The sequence below is a fragment of the Salvelinus namaycush genome, chromosome 17, assembly GCF_016432855.1.
Source record: "Salvelinus namaycush isolate Seneca chromosome 17, SaNama_1.0, whole genome shotgun sequence".
Taxonomy (NCBI): Eukaryota; Metazoa; Chordata; class Actinopteri; order Salmoniformes; family Salmonidae; genus Salvelinus; species Salvelinus namaycush.
In genome coordinates this window covers 7,842,614-7,855,690 of record NC_052323.1, presented here as the reverse complement: position 1 = coordinate 7,855,690, position 13,077 = coordinate 7,842,614, and the positions used below count along the sequence as shown (strand labels likewise).

At 44.9% G+C, this 13,077-nt stretch overlaps 1 protein-coding gene across 1 annotated transcript in view; it reads right to left on the bottom strand.

Annotated features, from left to right (window-relative positions):
* The window catches only part of mgat4b (alpha-1,3-mannosyl-glycoprotein 4-beta-N-acetylglucosaminyltransferase B), a 220,767-nt gene that overhangs the window by 162,247 nt on the left and 45,443 nt on the right, over positions 1-13,077 (bottom strand). The window lies entirely within an intron of this gene.

The window sequence follows — 13,077 nt, the reverse complement described above, 5'->3', positions numbered from 1 at the left end:
TTTTACTGACATTGGCCACGGAGGATGAGAGCCCACAGTCTTTGGTAGCCGTTCGCGTCGGTGGCACAAAGAAGTTGTTTAATTTTTCTGGAAGCAAGACGTCGATGTCCACGATGTGGCTGGTTTTCTTTTTGTAATCTGTGATTGTCTGTAGAACCTGCCACATACGTCTCGTGTTTGAGACGTTGAATTGGGACTCCACTTTGTCTCTATATTGACGCTTTGCTTGTTTGATTGCCGTACGGAGGGAATGACTACAGTGTTTGTATTAGGCCATATTCCGAGTTGCCTTGCCATGATTAAATGCTACTAGCTTTCAGTTTTGCGCGAATGCTGCAATCAATCCACGAATTCTGGTTAGGGAAGGTTTTAAAAGTCACAGTGGGTACAACATCTCCTATACACTTCCTTATAAACTCGCTCACAGAGTCCGCGTATACGTCATTGTTATTGTCTGAGGCTACCCGGAACATATCTCAATCCACGTGATCGAAGCAATCTTGAAGCGTGGAATCCGATTGGTCAGACCAGCATTGGATAGAGCTAAGCAAGGGCGCTTCATGTTTTAGTTTCTGCCTATAGGAGGGGAGCAAAAAGATGGAGTCATGGTCAGATTTGACAAAAGGAGGGCGGGGGAGGGCCTTGAATGCATCGCGGAAGTTAAATTAGCAATGGTCGAGTGTTTTACTTGCGCGTGTACTGCAATCGATATGCTCATAGAATTTAGCTAGCCTTGTTCTCAAATTAGCTTTGTTAAAATCCCCAGCTACAATAAATGCAGCCTCAGGATATATGGTTTCCAGTTTGCGTGAAGTTCCTTGATGGCCATCTTGGTATCACTTGCAGGGGGGGGATATACAGAGCTGTGACAATAACGGAGGAGAGTTCTCTTGGGAGATAATACGGTCGGCATTTGATTGTGAGGAATTCTAGGTCAGGTGAACAAAAGGACATGAGCTCCTGTATGTTGTTACAATTACACCATGAGTCATTAATCATGAAACATACATCCCCGCCCTTCTTCTTACCGGAGAGATGTTTATTCCTGCATTGAAAACCCCATTGGCTGTACTGACTCCGACAGCATGTCACCAGCTGGCCATGTTTCCGTGAAATGTATGCATGTAATAACACTTAAGGTTTTCTGGGCTAACAATGTAAGAAATAATACATAAAAAACTAAATACTGCAGTTTCCTAAGGACTAGAAGAGAAGCTGCTATCTCCATCGGCGCCATCTTGATGTGATATCAGCGCTAATCTTGGAGCTCTACAGACAATTCCTTCCACCTCATGGCTTGGTTTTTGCTCTGACACACCGTCAACTGTGGAACCTTATATAGACAGGTGTGTGCCTTTCCAAATAATGTCCTATCAATTGAATTTACCACAGCTTGGACTCCAAGTTGTAGAAACATCAAGGATGATCAATGGAAACAGGATGCACCTGAGCTCAATTTCAAGTCTTATAGCAAAAGGTCTGAATACTTATGTAAATAAGGTTTCTGTTTTTTATTTTTAATACATTTGCCAACATTTCGAAAAACCTGTTTTCGCTTTGTCATTATGTGGTATTGTGTGTAGATTGATGAGAATAATTTCGATTTTTAATCGATTTTGAATATGGCTGTAACATAACAAAATGTGGAAAAAGTCAAGGGGTCTGAATTCTATCCGAATGCACTGTATTTCAGTTTCAATCAAGCATGAAAGCTACACATTTGAATGGGAGCAGGCCAGTTTTGCATGCTGGTTGCAGGTGGCATTGGCTTGACTGGCACTGAAGCCCTCTGGCAACCCACCTGCTCCTCTGGCAAACAACAGCTCAACTCTACGAAACGGAGACGGAGTGGGCGTGCCTCCAAAATGGAAATTCCTGGAACCTGATCTAATGGTGATGGCGCAGGGTTCAGTGAGGGTTCAGTGCCCCATAATGGGCCTGGTTATCATGTCAATCATAGCACTGATTATTTTAACCCAATAAAAGGCCTTTGAGGTAAAGGTAGAAAAGAGCTGCATTAGGTAGCAGGGGGTAGCATGAGGCAATGGCTGAAAGGGACTGGCGGTCCCACCCATAGAGGGGTCATCAAACCCTGTTTTCCCCATCATATCACCCCATGTGAAAATAGTTCATAACCTTATTACAAAAGGGACTGGCAGTATGAAAGGACAACTTGTGCACAGGATTAGCCTTTATTTAATCCTATACAGTCTTTACTTTGATAGTCCACTTTCAATACACAATAAACCAACCACAAATCTCACAGATGTATAATAATCGTCCCAATCGGAGTCAATTCTGAGTCCATGTAAATCCACTCTAAGTGACTGAGTGACTAGCAGCGACTGCCTGACCTCTCTAGACAGACTCCATCTTCCTCCAATGAGCTCCCCCTTCTGGTTGCCCAAAGTGGCGTCTGTCAGTCACTCAAACTGTCAGAGCTCCCCTAGGCTCGGCATCAACCAACAATAATGAATAGGCGAAAATGTCCTCCTTGTAGATGTAATATGCAACTGAACATAAAGCTAATCTCTTCTCCCAAATTCAACAACTGTACCTTACCTGACGTTAATGTACAAACTGAGCTAGAATAACTGACTTCTCCTGAAGTTACAGACTCTCTAAAAGGTCTTTGCAAAAGGCATATTTAGCTTCAGGCTTCCTCCACCCAAAATACTCCCATGATAGCGTAAGTGTATCATGTGCCCTTTTAAAAACAATTGTGTTTACGGATACCTCCCATTCATTAGCGCATATTTGACCCCTCTTGTTTGTGATTATTAACCTCTTTCCACTGCTTTTCCCTAAGTAGTAAACAATTGCTTATGCGTTACACCTTTTCCATTCCATAATTAGTCTGCCATTTAGAATTTAATATACAGCGAGCGGTAACGTAAACATACCAAGTCTATAATTGGTGCTAATTGAACATAAATGACGAGAGAGTGGGAGGGAAAAACATTGGGCGGGGGGGAGGTCAAACTCAGTTTCCTAGAACTCCCACAGGGAGCAAAGGGGGCAGATGATTGGGCCTGGGCTTATAGGCCTACTTCCTGTTTACTGTTTGTTGTTTGTACTCTCCTCAGAGACAGACTACACAAACCATGAAGATAAGAAGAACGCAAGCTCAGACAAATGCTAAAAGGAAAATAGAGCCACAGTTTCCTTTCAAAAGGGGCGAGTTAGTTAGACTTGCTTGTTGTGGCCACTTATCTGTGGAGAAATCCATTGCTCTATTGTATCAAGGGGGTTTGCTGTTCTTAATTATGACCTGTGGGTGTTTTCCTCTAAGACCCATTCTGACAAATGGAGTGTAAAAAGGCTCGACCAGGCAGTTTTATCCATTCTTGTTCACTTCCTCAGGTCACAGAGTTTTGTTGGGCATACCCTGGGACAGTACATTTAGATGGGTTGCTGTGCCTCGGAGGAGGTAACTAGGCTTCCTTTTCGAGAGGATGTCGTTGTCATAATCCCTCACCGCAGGGACTGAGGGACTGAGACAGACAGGGATGCTGTTTCCACCGACTCTGTGGGCTGACCATGCGTGAAGAGCGAATATGCTTCACATGCGAGTGTGCGTGCGCGCGTGCAGGATTTTATGCTGCCGTTTCATTTATACAACCTTGACAGACATGAAGGATCAGGGATGCGTGGAATTGATGTTGATGCAGGGAATCCTTATTCTTTATCGTGTGATGATTCTGTCTGGAATGGATGATGTGAGCTCTCGCCCTCTCTCATTCTCAAGACAGTGCATGGACACATAGATTCACTGTTACGTGATAGTATGAGGCACAGCAAACAGACAATGCTGCCAAAGTAGAGGCATTAAAAAACATGTTTTGTATCTGGTATTCAGTCAGTCAACACCGGTGGGACAGAGTCAGAGTCAAACACAGTCCAAACCTTATTCTTTGCGTGACTGGATGGTGTAACACCGCTGACTGTTCTGCTTACCATGGAACCACGCATTAGCTGACGCAACATTATAGGCCGATCCCAACCGTCCCCTAAACCCTGTTCATGGCCCATAATATTTGTATCTATGGTGGGAACCACAGATATAGAGAGAGACAGAGAGACAGAGACAGAGATCACTGTTGTGCTTGAAAGGGACAAAGTCAGTGGGGGAAAACATAATGGGATAAACCCCATCACCAGTATCATATCAAGTACATCAATCGCCAGACCGCCAATGGTCATTACATCACAGAAACTGGGCCATTAGGCCACAAGACTTGGTGTTGTCAAATATCAGGCACCCCTGACCAAGCTGATGACTAATATGGATGCCATGCAAGGCAACAACAATGTCATAGTTAAGATGTAAAAACGGAATCAAACTATTTGGACAAATTGGCATTCGCCTCGCTACTCTGAATCCATATTGATTGTGACACCATAGCTCAGAACTGTTGTCTCTCAATATGGACTATGTCTTTATGTCTAAATTGGTCCGGGTATGGGGACCCACAGCCAACAGAGACACAGATTCCCAGCAACCACCACCGTTGAGGTCATCGACAGGTCAAACTATAGAGTGGAACGATAGTAGTAAGTCAATGGTGAGGGACTGTGACATTGTCCATGTTATTCTGTTATGATGAAGCCTGTGCGTGTGGCGTTCTTATAAACTGTGTGTTAAGTGTGTTCTGAAGAGTCTGAGTTTTGTCTTGTTTCTGATAGCTATAGACAGATGATAAATCAGACCGGTTATCTGCCAGTCTGTTGTTGAGTCACTGTTGATACAATCCCTATATGGAAATACCAAAACAGACTTGCATCTAGGCTATCTATCCAACCTTGGAGTTACTCAGTACTTACACAATGAGAGAATTATTTCATACAACACTTCAAACTGCTCACAAAAGGAGCTTTTGCAGTGCTTTTATGAGTCAAAAACCATCTGTCGAAAGCATTAATCTTGTTTGGCTCAGGTGTGAAAATGAACTCTCCAGAACGTTTGAACAGTTTGAACAGAGTTGGCTATGTGTGCTCAGGGAGGCCTATGAAGTCAGCCTCTCCAAACAGGACTTTTCAGCGGACCTGCGAGTCCTCATAACCAAATATGCACAAATTACGCAACGTAAACGAGGGCCAAGCTACACAGGCACGGCAGTTCCCGCAGGCTAATATCTGGAGCCGCGTTCTCTACTTGGCTGTTACAAAAAAATGTAAAAACTCCAACCTACATTTCCTGTCAAACAAATGGACAGGAGCCCTGTAGTCAGAGGTGAAAAGCACACAGGATGTTGAAAAGAGCACTGGCGTACTACTATCACCGACAGCTTGCTGTTGACCTGTGGGTCATTCCTTCTTGTTTGCCACACAGCTTCTTCCAAAACCACCTCCTGAGAGTGTCCACATGGTATAGCCCGTCATTGCCGTTGTCATGCCTGTGTCTGTCTGGCCTTATCATTGAATGACGCCTAGCTTTCCACTAATCCCACCTCTGACACCAGTGCGCATGGCAGACATCTCCAGTTGGGAAGCGGAGGGCGCTGAAAGGGAACCATACTGCTCGGCTTCTTCGTCAAGGCAGATGCAACAGAGTAGTTCTAAGGCGCCAATGAAAGTGATTGACAGATGCAGTAGAAGTATGTGGTCACCCCTTCAAATTAGTGGATTTGGCTATTTCAGCCACACCCGTTGCAATCTCCATAGACAAACGTACTGAAGAGCTCATTGACTTTCAACGTGGCACCGTCTTAGGATGCCATCTTTCCAACAAGTCAGTTCATCATATTGCTGCTAGAGCTGCCCCGGTCAACTGTAAGTGCTGTTATTGTGAAGTGGAAATGTCTAGGAGCAACAACGGCTCAGCCGGAAAGCGGTAGGCCAAACAAAGTCACAGAACGGGACCGTCAAGAGCTGAAACACGTAGCACGTAAAAATCATCTGTCCTCGGTGCAACACTTACTACCGAGTTCCAAACTGTTTCTGGAAGCAAGACAAGAACTGTTCATCGGGAGCTTCATGAAATGGGTTTCCAATGCCGAGCAGCTGCACACAAGCCTTAGATCACCATGCACAATGCCAAGCGTCGGCTGGAGTGTTATAAAGCTCGCCGCCATTGGACACTGGAGCAGTGTAAATGCGTTCTCTGGAGTGATGAATCATTCTTCACCATCTGGCAGTCCGACGGATGAATCTGGGTTTGGCAGATGCCAGGAGAACGCTACCTGCCCGAATGCACAGTGCCAACTGTAAAGTTTGGTGGAGGAGGAATAATGGTCTGGGGCTGTTTTTCATGGTTTGGGCTAGGCCCCTTATTCCAGTGAAGGGAAACCTTAATGCTACAGCATACAATGACATTCTAGACGATTCTGTGCTTCCAACTTTGTGTCAACAGTTTGGGGAAGGCCCTTTCCTGTTTCATCATGACAATGCCTCCGTGAGCAAAGCGAAGTCCATACAGAAATGGTTTCCCTCACTAATGCTCTTGAAGCTGAATGGAAGAAAGTCCCAGCAGCAATGTTCCAACATCTAGTGGAAAGCCTTCCCAGAAGATTGGAGGCTGTTAATAGGGGTGGCAGGTAGCCTAATGGTTAGCGCGTTGGGCCAGTAACCGAAAGGTTGCTAGATCGAATCCCCGAGGTGACAAGGTAAAAATCTGTCGTTCTGCCCCTGAACAAGGCAGACCAACACAAGAGCCAGCCAATGCACTAGGCTGTCATTGTAAATAAGAATTCGTTCTTAACTGACTTGCCTAGTTAAAATAAAGGTTACATTTTAAATAATAGCAGCAAAGGGGGGACCAACTCCATATTAACGCCCATGATTTTGGAATGAGACGATCAATGAGCCGGTGTCCACATACCTTTGGACATGTAGTGTAATTCACCAATACATTTCTTGGTAGTCCAAAAATAATTGCCATCGGGTTGTAAGTCACAGCTGGCCTGGTACATTATTTGCTGCCTCCACCCTCTAGGGATGCACTGTTTCAGTTTCAATATTTTGAACAAAAACGGACGACTGTAACTAATGCTGGGAATGTTAATACAATCAAACTAGCAACGCAATGATTACAAGTCAGTCATAACGTGGCTAATAGGCTAGCGCACGTGTAAAACACAAATCCACCCCATGACACATTTCTATCTGGGCCCATGCAATGATTTGGGTTGTCAAATTATTTTGTCCCGCAACCATACCCCCCGCGATGCGCTGCACTACACGTCACAGCAAGCACTGCCAACGTGCTGCACGCCCAAACGGCAGTGCATTGACACATACACACACCACTCCTCCCAGACCCACACAAAAGAGCCACACAATGCGCTGTATCGTATCATCACTAATGGCACTAACTCAATCTTCTACAGGAACGAAAGTTTAAACCTGTTTTAAGCAAAATCTCAATGCCAAGTTTCGATCCCAGTGGGTCATTGCTGAAGCCTACAGAAAATGTCATCTTGGTTGTCAAAGTTATAAGATAAAGGATTTAGACGCGGGTACAAATTACTACAAGACAATAGGACACACAAGCGAGTATAAATGAGTCAACAGTTGAGTCATCTGCTTTATGAAATTACAGCCTCATGCGCTGGCATCAGTGAATTCAACTGCAAGTGAAACTGACAGCGTTTTAACTACTTTGCAGATAAAACAGACAATCATAATATCAGTCAAAAATATTAAATTCCCAGTTTCTGCTTCAAAACCAACTTTATAAGAGGTTTTAAAATGAGGTTCTATTTGACTCAAAATTCCATGACGTACAGTAATGCCTTGTTAGGAGACTAATGCATAATATAATTCACCAATACATTTCTTGGTAGTCCAAAAAATATTGCTACCAGGTTGTAAGTCACAGCTGCTGCCTCCACCCTTTCGGGATGCACTGTTTGGGGTCAGTTTCAGTTTCAATGACTCAATATTTTGAACAAAAGCGGGCAGCTGTAACTAAGGCTGGAAATGTCAATACAATCAAACTAGCATGGGCAATGATCACAAGTAAGTCATAACGTGGCTAATAGACTAGTGTGCATGTGCCAAACAAGGCCCACGGGCCGAATAGGACACACAAGCAAGTATAAATGAGTCAACAGTTGAGTAAGCCTACCAGACGAGCTAAATGCCTTTTATGCTCACTTTGAGGAAAGCAACACTGAAGCATGCACGAGAGCACCAGCTGTTCTGGATGACTGTGTGATAACGCTCTCGGTAAACAATGTGAGCAAGACCGCTAAACAGGTGAACATTCACAAAGCCACAGGGCCAGATGGATTACCAGGACATATACTCAAAGCATGAGCAGACCAACTGGCAAGTGTCTTCACTGACTTTTTCAACCTCTCCCTGACCGAGTCTGTAATACCTACATGTTTTAAGCTTCCCTGTGCCCAGGGAAGCGAAGGTAACCTGCCTAAATGATTGCCATCCTGTAGCACTCACGTCGGTAGCCATGAAGTGCTTTGAAAGGCTGGTCATGGCTCACATCAACAGCATCCTGCCGGATACCCTAGACCCACTCCAATTCACATACCGCCCCAACAGATGACGCAATCTCAATCGCACTCCACACTGCCCTTTCCCACCTGGACAAAAGCAACACTTGTGAGAATTCTGTTCATTGACTACAGCTCAGCGTTCAACACCATAGTGCCCACGAAGCTCATCAATAAGCTAAGGACCCTGGGACTAAACACCTACCCCTGCAACTGGAATCTGGACTTCCTGACAGGGCACCCCTAGGTGGAAAGGGTAGGCAACAACATCTGCCATGCTGATCGTCAACACTGGGGCCCCTCAGGGGTGTGTACTTAGTCCCCTCCTGTACTCCCTATTCACCCACGACTGCATGGCCAAACACGACTCCAACACCATCATTAAGTTTGCTGACAATACAACAGTGGTAGGCTTAATTACCAACAACGATGAGACAGCCTATAGGGAGGCAGTCAGAACTGGCAGTGTGGTGCCAGGACAACAACCTCTCCTTCAATATGAGCAAGAAAAAGGAGCTGATCATGAACTACAGGAAAAGGCGGGCCGAACAGGCCCCCATTAACATCAACGGGGCTGTAGTGGAGCGGGTCGAGAGTTTCAAGTTCCTTGGTGTCCACATCACAAATGATCTATCATGGTCCAAACACACCAAGTCAGTCGTGAAGAGGGCATGACAAAAAGAAATCCCCCTCAGGAGACTGAAAAGATTTGGCATGGGTCCCCAGATCCTCAAAAAGTTCTACAGCTGTACCATCGAGAGCATCCTGACCGGTTGCATCACCGCCTGGTACGGCAACTGCTCGGCATCTGACCGTAAGGCACTACAGAGGGTAGTGTGTACGGCCCAGTACATCAGTGGGGCCAAGCTTCCTGCAATCCAGGACCTATATAATAGGCGGTATCAGAGGAAAGCCCATAAAATTGTCAGAGACTCCAGTCACCCAAATCATAGACTGTTTTCTCTGCTACCGCAAGGCAAGCGGTACTGGAGCGCCAAGTCTAGGACCAAAAGGCTCCTTAACAGCTTCTACCCCCAAGTCATAAGACTTCTGAACAATTAATCAAATGGCCATTGGACTATTACATTGACCCCCCCCCCCCCCCCCCATTTGTTTTGTACACTGCTGCTACTCGCTGTTTATTATCTATGCAGTTTCACTTCACCCCTACCTACACGTACAAATTACCTCTAACCTGTACCCCCGCACACTGACTCGATACCGGTACCCCCTGTATATATCCTCGTTATTGTTATGTTATTGTGTTACTTTTTTCTTTAGTTTATTTGGTAAATATTTTCTTAACTCTTCTTGAACTGCACTGTTTGTTAAGGGCTTGTAAGTAAGCATTTCACGGTATGGTCTACACTTTTTGTATTCGGCGCATGTGGCAAATAAAGTTTGATTTGATTTGAAAATGAGTGAGTGAGAAACAGAGCGAGAAACAGCAATTGAGTGATAGAGAGAGAAAACAAGTGAGCGACAGATACAGAAAAACAATGTATGACAAAGAGCAAGAGAAAAAAGAAAAGCCAGACAGACAGCAGCGGCGATGGCAGTCTGGGGGGGGGGGGGGGGCTGATCCCGGATGATGGGGTCAGGGTTCACATATTGTGGTTTTGTCAGAGCTCAGAACCACTTGACCCTGCCGGGGACCGCGGATGACCACAGACGCTAGACGGTCGATGCAGATTGAACCCAGAGTGCTGCGGTGGCCAGAGTGGACATTTCACCCCCCCCCCCCCCATCCCTCCCTCTACTCAAAGCCTGTGAGAGCAAATTCCCATAAAGATAGAACTACTGCAGAGGACCTGGGGGGCTGTTCACACACATATATCATGCTGCTGACACAGGACAGTGTGAGAGAGGCAGGTGTCGATAGGACACCATTTATCATGACGAGGGTTTGAAAGACTATTCTTTTGTGGTGCTACTGTACGTACTGTAAAAGGAAGGAGGGACATACATACTTTACATGACACTTACAGTGTTCTTTTAAAGCTCTCTCTGTTACATTTCTGCTCAATCTAATCAAATAATGAATTGATTTTGGCAATGTCAATGAGGAAAATAACATATCGAATTGAAAGGAATAGAACAAGAGGGACCAAGACATTTAGGCTCCTGAAAAACAAATTATAATAATTATGAATGGCAATTTGCTTCACTCTCTCCTCTGTACTCTGCTGTTCAAGATCTTTGCTGATAAGGGTACTCTTTCCTCCTTACTTAGCGTGCAGATACGCAACAGAAGCCTAGTCTTGGTTATAGAGCAAAGGCAATCAGATCTGCCAGTCATTGTTTTCATCTGATTGCCAAATAATCACTTCAAAAAAGCGCTCCTGTAAGCGGCCCGCGCACATTAGTCCACTCACACAATAAGTCCTGCATCCAAATAGTGTGTTGTTTGATGAATGTAAAGAGACATCTGTTAAAAACACCTAAACATGTACTGTAATGACATTCTCATTAGGCCTACACTTATAGTCTGAATTGTGGTAATGTTATATAATAGTGTAATAGTCTATAGTTTTCTTGACAGACAGACAGACAGACACAGATACAGAGACAGAGACAGAGACAGAGACAGAGACAGAGACAGAGACAGAGACAGAGACAGAGAGAGAGACAGAGAAAGAGAGAGACAGAGAGAGAGAGAGACAGAGAGAGAGAGAGAGAGAGAGAGAGAGAGAGAGAGAGAGAGAGAGAGAGAGAGAGAGAGAGAGAGAGAGAGAGAGAGAGAGAGAGAGAGAGAGAGAGAGAGAGAGAGAGAGAGAGAGAGAGAGAGACACACACAGGGAGCATGGGCTCCTGAGTTCACCTGAAAAAATATAGAATTCAAGTTGGACTTATACAGGATACTAACCTCAACATCAAAACCTTCAATCCAAATCACAATTCCATACCTAAAACCTTGGATTTCGGACAAAATTACCTGAATGCACTATTACTACCAAAGACTATCAAGAAAAAAACTTCTAACAAACCAAAACCTGCAGAAAAAACAGCGAAACCTGGAAATACCATCCGCAACAACACTGAGTGAGTAAAGTTCAGTCGGAAACTATTTCTGAAGGCTAAAAGTAAAAGACAATCTCTAGGGAATTTTGTTATATAAAGCATAATAAATAAGGCTACAAAGCACCAAGCTGCTAGGAAAGAAACTGACCTGATCAATAAGCACTTAAGTGTGAAGTGAGAGGTGTGAAAACTCTTTAGCTTAACAATCGCAAGAGAGTTCTTACAACCCCCTCCCCCAACCCAAATGTAGAGGTTAGTAGAATACAGTACCCCATGGATATTAAAAACAACACCGCAAGGAATAACTACAAAAAAAGCTCCTCAAGGACAATCCAGAGACACTATTTGCGGACTGCTACAAAGAGGGGAATGTAAGCAACTTAATTTTCCACCCAGACCCTCCCCTGGCATGGCACAGTGCTATAAGAGCACACACTATGTCAAGAGAGGGTATTGGCCCTGGGTGGAAACTTAGAATACTAGACGTTGAGGAAATTAAACAACCTCTGTCAACCTCTACAAGTCTGGAACAGTAATGGTGCAGGGTATCCTCATGCAGTTCCAGCAGGACTTTTATGCGATCAAAGAGAGCTCTTCTAACTGTCCTGCAGACAAGGATAGTCACTCCCCCCCACCACTGAAAAAGAGGTTTCACGACTGCACATTTGGCAGGAGGTTAGGAAGTGCAGCTCAGTTTCCACCTCATTTTGTGGGCAGTGTGCACATAGCCGGTCTTCTCTTTGGAGCCAGGTCTGCATTCAGCAGCCTTTCTCAATGGCAAGGCTATGCTCGCTGAGTCTGTACATAAATCAAAGATTTCCTTAATTTTGGGTCAGTCACAGTGGTCAGGTATTCTGCCACTGTGTACTCTCTGTATTTGGCCAAATAGCATTCTAGTATGCTCTGTTTTTTGGTAAAATCTTTCCAATGTGTCAAGTAATTATGTTTTTGTTTACTCATGATTTGGTTGGGTCTAATTGTGTTGCTGTCCTGGGGCTCTGTGGGGTCTGTTTGTGAACAGAGCCCCAGGACCAGCTTTCTTAGGGGGCTCTTCTCCAGGTTTATTTCTCTGTAGGTGATGGCTTTGTTATGGAAGGTTTGGGAATTGCTTGCTTTTACGTGGTTGTAGAATTTAACGTCTCTTTCCTGGATTTTGATAATTAGCGGGTAAAAGCCTCTAAGTGAGGTGAGCACCAGAACATTTTGTCTGTCAACTCAGTCTGATCCGCCGCTTCGGTTAGTGCTTCACACTCCCCCAGAGAAGCCAGCAGAACAGCCCACCCCAGACCCGGACCCCAACACAACAATGGGACAGACAACACAGGACCCACCAACCCAACAGACTTCACCCCCTCCTAACAACCCCCGTCAGCTCCCCTGATTGCTCTCTTGACAACCCCCACACATCCACTGAGGACACACACAAAAGCCAGAGATTGTGCTCCTCATTGACTCAAATGGCAAATACATTCAAGAGGAAAAACTTTCCCCCAAACACAAAGTGGCTAAGCTCTGGTGCACAAACACTAGGCATGCCCTGGAGCTGTTGTCAGAGGACAGACTAGGGTCCCCCAGCTACATCATAATACACACGGACGGGCAC